General features: G+C 41.8%; 1 pseudogene; it reads right to left on the bottom strand.

Annotated features, from left to right (window-relative positions):
* Nucleotides 1-3,208: 3,208 nt before the first annotated feature.
* On the bottom strand, nucleotides 3,209-4,082 carry LOC142448838 (small ribosomal subunit protein eS1 pseudogene; annotated as a pseudogene).
* Between the last annotated feature and the right edge of the window lie 3,460 nt (nucleotides 4,083-7,542).

Here is a 7,542-nt window from a genome sequence, read left to right as displayed (position 1 = left end):
CCTCAACAAGAAGGACAGAGTGGGATGGCTTGCTCTACCTGATTTTAGCACGTAGTATAAGGCCACAGTAGTCAAAACAGTGTGGTACTGGCATAATGACAGATATTCAGACCACTGGAAAAGTGCTGAAGCCCAAGAAATAAAAACATCAGCATAGAGGCAACTGATCTTTGGTAAGGGCCCAAAAATATTAAATGGGAAGCAGATGCCATCTTCAATAAATGGTGCTGGAAAAAATGGATATCTACCCACAGAAAAATGAAGCAAAACCCTTACCTCACTCCATGTAGAAGAATAAACTCAAGGTGGATCAAAGACCTTGAGATGAAACCTCAAATAATTAGGGCCATTAATGATGGAATTGGGACAAACCTGAGAACCTTGGCACAGGGAATACATCGGCTATCAGAAATAGGGAAGGATACAAATACAGAGGAGTCACAAATAGACAAATGGGATATACTGAAGATAAGACAACTGTGAACATAGAAAGAATTCACCAAGTGAGTAATAAGAGAGTCCACCAACTGAGTAATAAGAGAGTCCACTAACTGGAACACATCTTTAGCAATGACACATCAGAAAAAGGCCTGATTACTAAAATCTACAATACTTTGCAAGTTTACAATAAGTGAAAAACTAATTGCCCACTGAGGAGGTGGGCAAAGGACCTGTACAGAAGTTTCACAGAATCTGAAATCTAAACGGTCAATAAACATATGAGAAAATGTTCTCATTCATTAGGCATAAGAGAAATGCAAATCAAACAACTATGAGATATACCACCTAACACCGTCAAAGATAGCCCAATTCAAAAAATCAGAAAGCAACAAGTGTTGGAGGGGCTGTGGTGAAATAGGAACTCTCATCCACTGTTGGTGGACCTGTAGGTATGTACAGCCACTATGGAAATCGATGTGGCGATTTCTCAAACAGATGGAAATTGAGTTACCATACGACCCAGCAATCCCCCTACTGGGTATATACCCAGAAGAGGCAAGAAAAAAACCCACGGCCAGACATCTGTGCTCCAATGTTCATTTTGGCACAGTTCATAATCCCAAGGAGTTGGAAACAACCCAAATGTCCATCAACAGACGAATGGTTTAAAAAACTGTGGTACATACATACAACGGAGTACTAGGCATCACTAAAAAGCAGTGATAAATGCATGAAGCATATCACTGCATGTTAAGAACTGGAGAAAATAATGCTAAGTGAAGTAAGCCAAGCACAAAAGGACAAGCATAACATGAGCCCGCTGATGTAAGTTTATATTTATATGAAAAAACAGAAAGTAAGTTCAAAAGGGGCACAGGGAAAAAGCTACTGTATACAAACACTCCAGGGGTGAGGTCCAGGTAGTATGGCAGGGGCCGGACCAAATCCAGGGATACATATGGTAGCCAATTAAATTGGGGGCGGAGGGAGGAAAGGGGAAAGAAAATGAAGATGTGTGATGGGGGAATAGGGCACTGACCCACCCAAGGGGAGGCTATTGTTTGTGTCCCCATAGGGAAAGAGGGACCAGATAGAAAGTCAGTGCCAGATGAATGCAGTGTGCCAGCAAGGAGTTGGGTGCCAGTGGAGGGGCCTCAGGGCTTGCCCCCCCCCATACCAGCTACGTGGACAACTGCCCCTCACCCCAGAAGTATTTACTTGAGAGGACGGCACTGAAACTGCAGTTAGGGGAGAGGGGCATGTCTGATCAGCACAAATGGGAGCAAATAAAGGGGGAGGAAGAGAGAGTGGAGCACATCCTGGACCATCAGGCCTGGAGAACGATATCCCATCTCTGAACAGCCAATGGACAGCATGGACTATATGGCTGATCCCACTATGAGACATGCCGTCCCTTGATGGCCCAGGGCCCTAATGGGGACAACACTGGAGACTCAGTGTCGGGACTGGCCCAGATTGACCCTGTGACACCGAGGCAAACCACTAAAAGCGTGCGGCAGAGTAACCATGGGAGCAAGCAGGGAGTCCCTGAGGGAGTACAAAGGACAGATTCTGGAGCCAGAGCATGGCACCCCATTGGACCTGAAAGAAGAACATACCTAGAGATAAAAAATCAGACCTTAATCTATTTACAGGTTTTTCTTTCTTTAAAAATTTTTTTCTTTTAATTAATTTATTCTTCTATGGGTAATTGGTTTCCTTTTTTGTTGTCATCGCTGTGTTCTCACTCATCGCTATCTTGCTATGGCTTGATTTTTGGTGCATATTATTATCTCTACAGACCTATATAGATAAGATAGACTGGATGAATAGTCTGGAGGACAAAACAATGGGACCAATGGTTCTGGGGGACATGGGAGAGGGGGAGGTGGGAGTAGGGAGGTGGTGCTGACCAACCCAGGGACAAGGGAGCAGCAAGTGATCCAAAATCAGTGGCAAAGAGGGTGTCAGAGGCCTGGTAGGGATTCAGCAAGTGGAAGGCAACCGAGAGAAGTTACTGAAACCCAAATGAAGGCTGAGCATAATAGTGGGCCAAGAGGAAAGTAAAAGGAAATCGAGGAAAGAACTAGGTGACAAAGGGTATTTATAGAGGTCTAAATACAGGCATGTATATATGTAAATATATTTATATAGGATGGCGGGGAAATAGATCTATTTGCATATATTTACAGGTTTAGTATTAAGGCAGCAGATGGACATTGGGCCTCCACTCAAGTACTTACTCAATGCAAGAACATGTTCTATTAAATTGGCATTCCAGGATGCACACCTTCCAGACACAATCGCTGAAGACAAATGTATGCATAAGCAAATGTGGTGAAGAAAGCTGATGGTGGCCAGCTATCAAAAGATATAGCATCTGGGGTCTTAAAGGCTTGAAGATAAACAAGCAGCCATCTAGCTCAGAAGCATCAAAGCTCACATGGAATAAGCACACCAGCCTGTGTGTCCACGAGGTGTAGAAGGGACCAGTCATCAGACATCAAAGAACTAAAAATCATATCAGTGGGTGCCCACCTTCCTGATACGATCACTGAAGACAAACGTGTGCATAAGCAAATGTAAAGAAAGCTGATGGTGCCTCACTATCAAAAGATATAGCATCTGGGGTCTTGGAGGCTCAAAGATAAACAATTGGCCACCTAGTTCAGAAGCAACAAAGCCCACATGGAAGAAGCACACCAGCCTGTGTGACCATGAGCTGTCGAAGGGGTCAGGTATCCAGCATCAAGGAACAAAAACAATCTTTTTTTTTTTTTCACAATAAGATCTTTTATTTGTTAACATTAAGTCTGAATTTTAAACAGATTCTTGAACTGGGGGCTCATAGCCATCAGCTCGCTCCACTTTTGTACCTGTCTCATCGCCAGTAGTTTTTCCAGAACAGCCACCTTCACCATGAAGCTCCATGAGTTTTCCCAATTCAAACTTGGGCATTTTGAGCATCTTTACTTTTCTGACAAACACATCATGGAGAGGATAAATAGACTGGCAAGCCTTTTCTATGTCTTTCCCAATGCTGTCTGGAATCAATTTATTGACCACTTCTTTCAAGTCATTCGTCTGCACCTCTCAGGTCATGATTTCCATCATTTTCTTTCGGATTTGGCGGACCTGCTGGTGCTGAGCATACGAGGTCTTCCGAATCTGATTATTGCGTTTTTTAGTAAAACCAACACAGAACAGACGAAGTGGATACCCATCGGTAGTCTTGACATCAACATGAGCTTCAATCATGGTCTGCCACTTCTTGACCATGGAGCACATCTTGTCCCGCGTCAGGTCCATGCCATGGAAGTTGGCCAGGCAGTTTTTGCCCTGAACATCCTCGGTCATTAACTTAAATGTCCTAAAGGCAACCTCGTCGTTCTGTAGATCAGCAAGGCTCACTTCAAAAACTCGACCCTTGAGGCCATCAGATGCAATTTTGGTTCCTTGAGTCCTGGTGACTAGTGTTTTCCCAATATTTCTTATATTTAACATAGCTGGTGCTTTCACATCATACCAATCTTTCTTAGAAAACGGATCAACCACTTTCTTCTTAGCTCCTTTTTTGCCACCTTTGGTAAGGCGCTTGTTCTTGCCAACCGCCATGGCGTCGTGCAGAGAGCCAAAAGGGCCAAAAACAATCTTATCATTGTAAATGTGGGTGAGTGCAGAGTGGCGACTCAAAGTCCATCGGCAGCCAACCGGATAACCCCTTACCGAAGGGTTGTGGAGAGGAGATGAGCCAGTCAGGGTGCAGGGTAGCAATGATGAAACATATAACTTTCGTCTAGTTCTTAAATACTTCCTCCCCCACTATCATGATCCAAATTCTACTTTACAAATCTGGCTAGACTAGAGGATGTACGTTGGTACAGATAGCAACTGGAAACACAGGAAATCCAGGACAGATGACTCCCATTCAGGACCAGTGGTGAGAGTGGTGATGCCTGGAGTGTATGGATTGTGGAGTAGAAAGGGGAAACTGATTACAAGAATCTACGTATAGCCTCCTCCCTGGGGGATGGACAGCAGAGAAAAGGGTGGAGATGTTGGACAGTGTAACATAGGACAACATAATAATAATATATGAATTATGAAGGGTTCATGAGGTAGGGGGGAATGGGGAGGGAGGAGGAAAACCAGCAGTCGATATTAAGGGCTCAAGTAAAAGGCAAATGTTTTGAGAATGATGATGGCAACAAATGTACATATATGCTTGACACATGGATGTATGTATGGATAGTGATAAGAATTGTATTAACCCCCTATAAAATGATTAAAAAATAAATAAAATTCTCAACTTATAAAAAGAAAAGAAAATGATGGCAACGAATGTACAAATGTGCTTGACACAATGAATGGATGTATGGCTTGTGATACGAGTTGTATGAGCCCCCAATGAAATGATTTAAAAAAAATAAGAGTTACCATTTTGGAAACTCACATGGGTTGTTCTGTCCTGTCCTATAGGGTCACTATGAACTGTCATTAACTTAATGAGTTTGTTTTTTTTGGCAAGAAAGCAAGGAGGCATTTTAAATAGTAAATGTCTGGTAGACTCAGGCCACCATTCATTATGTATCCTCAAAGCAGGAGATCTGACTGAACCAAAGTCCCATGACTGCCAATACCATAGCCTCGAGATGGCAGTCATTTGTTTCTTCTCACATTTGAGCATTGCAGTCTTAAGTGCAAAGGAATATGTCAGGTTCATAAATCTGCTTCCGAAAAACCCAGTTCACTTAGTCAGGTTTCTATGTTGGATCCTTTTGGTGTGGTTTATGGAGGTTGTGTGCCTCAAAGAACAGAGTCTAAAGTCCCAGTAATCTATAGCATGAAGCCTCTCCAAGGTCAAAAGTGTCCAATTAAGAAAACACTACAAGATGTATTCTCGCTTTGGGTTCTATAAAAATATTGTGAACCCCCACCCCCACCGCCACCATGAAAGGTTGCTCCACCCAGCCTATCCACCAACAGAAGCGTAATTACTATCTCTGAGACATACATGCCCCTTCCTCCATCCTGACTTGGATTTACATTAAGATTTTCTTATCATGGTTGTAGGAATGTCAGTTGATTTAGGGTGACCTTAGCACAATGTTGTATGGCCGCAACGGAATGATCTTCTCTCCTTTTCCCCATCTTGAAAAACTGATCACAGATGAAGTGAGGACTCCTTTGTAGAAGTGGTTTTTAAGGTGTACATGCAAAGGGAGTGATATATGGTTCATGGGCACTAGGCAGGCTCTCTATCTTAAACTTGGGAAGCCAGATTGGAAGACTACATCACTTCAGAGAAGAAGCCTGCCTTCTTATTACTGTTTATATTGCCTGTCTGTTCATTATTGTGATAGTAGTGGACCCATACAGTATTTGTGCTTCCGTGTTTGCCTAATTTCGCTCAGTATAACTGTTTCCAGCTCTGTCCATGTCATGAGATGTTTCATGATTTCATTGCTGTTTCTCAGGGATTCATTCCATTGTGTGTATGTACCAAAGGTTCTTTATCCATTCTTCTACTGATGGGCACTTGGACTGTTTCCACATTCCTGCTATTGTGAACTGTGCTGTGAAGAACATGGGGGAGCATAGGTCTGTTCATATCTCTTATTTATTTAGGGTATATGGCCAGAAAATACATTGCTGGGTTGAATGGTATTTATATTCCCTGTTGTTCTAGGTAGCATCATATCACTTTCCACAATGGCTGTACATATTTTTAAGCCTATCAGAAAGTATTGTGTAAGAGTTCCAAAATTCTATCTCTGTACCTTTCCCAGCCTTTGTTGTTCTCTGTTTTATTTTTTTAATTGTGCTATCATTGTAGATGTAAGATGATATTTTATAATTGTTTTGAATTGCATTTCCCACATGGCTAGTGAATGTGAACATTTTCTCATGTGTTAGCCATTTGAGTGTCATCCTTTGTGATTGGTCTATTTAGATCATTGAATTATTTGTTTTTTTAATTATTGAGGTGTTATAGTATTCTGTAGAATTTAATAATTAGTTTCCTTTCCATGAACAAGTTCCATATGAGCTCTTCTCTGGAGCACAAAGAAGTGCTCATATGGAACTTGTACATAGATCAAGAGGCAGTTGTGCAAACAGAACAAGGGAATACTGCATGGTTTAAAATCAGGAAAAGAGTGTCAGGGTTGTACTCTGATCAGACTTATTCAATTTGTATGCTGAACAATTATCAGTGAAGCAGAATTGTGTGAAGAAGAATGTGACATCAGGATTGGAGGAAGGCTTATTAACAAACTGTGGTATGCAGAAGATACCACCTTGCTTGCTGAAAGTGAGGAAGATGTGGAGCACTTGCTGATAAATACTAAGATTTGAGCCTTTAGTATGGATTGCAACTCAATGTGAAGAATAAAAAATTTTCACAACTGGACCAACATGTAACATCATGCTAAATGGAGAAAAGTTTGAAGTTTTCAAGGATTTTGTCTTGCTTGTATCCATACCCAATGATAATGGAAACGGCAGTCAAAATCTAAAGATATGCTGCCTTAGGTAAATTTGCTTCACAAGACCTTAGAGTATTGAAAAACAAGGATGTTACTTTGAGGACTAAGGTGTGCCTGATCCAAGCGATGGTATTTTCAGTTGCCTCATATGCATGTGAAAATTGGAAATTGAATAAGGAAAACCAGAGAAGAATTGATGCAGCTGAATTGTGGTGCTGGAAAAAAAAACATTGAAAGTACCGTGGACTGACACAAGGGCAAACAAGCCTGTCTTGGAAGATGTATCACCAAAGTGCTCCTTAGAGCAAATAGTGGAGAGATTTTGTGTATCATATTTTGGACATGTTGTCAGGAGAGGTCAGTCCCTGGAGAAGGACATCATGTTTAATAACGTAGAAGGGCATCAAGAAAGAGGAAGGCCCACTCAAGTTCTATCTCAATGCAAGAATATTTTCTTCTATTAAATTGGCATTTTATGATGCTCACCTTCCCACCACAACTGCTGAAGAAAAAGCAGGTGAATAAGCAAATGTGGCGAAAAAAGCTGATGGTGCCCAGCTATCAAAAGATATAGCAACTGGGGTATTAAAGGCTTGAAGGTAAACAAGCGGCC

This window comes from Tenrec ecaudatus, chromosome 5 (genome assembly GCF_050624435.1).
Source record: "Tenrec ecaudatus isolate mTenEca1 chromosome 5, mTenEca1.hap1, whole genome shotgun sequence".
NCBI classification, from domain to species: domain Eukaryota; kingdom Metazoa; phylum Chordata; class Mammalia; order Afrosoricida; family Tenrecidae; genus Tenrec; species Tenrec ecaudatus.
Note: the sequence above shows the minus strand (reverse complement) of the source record. Positions and strands in the feature narration are given on the sequence as shown.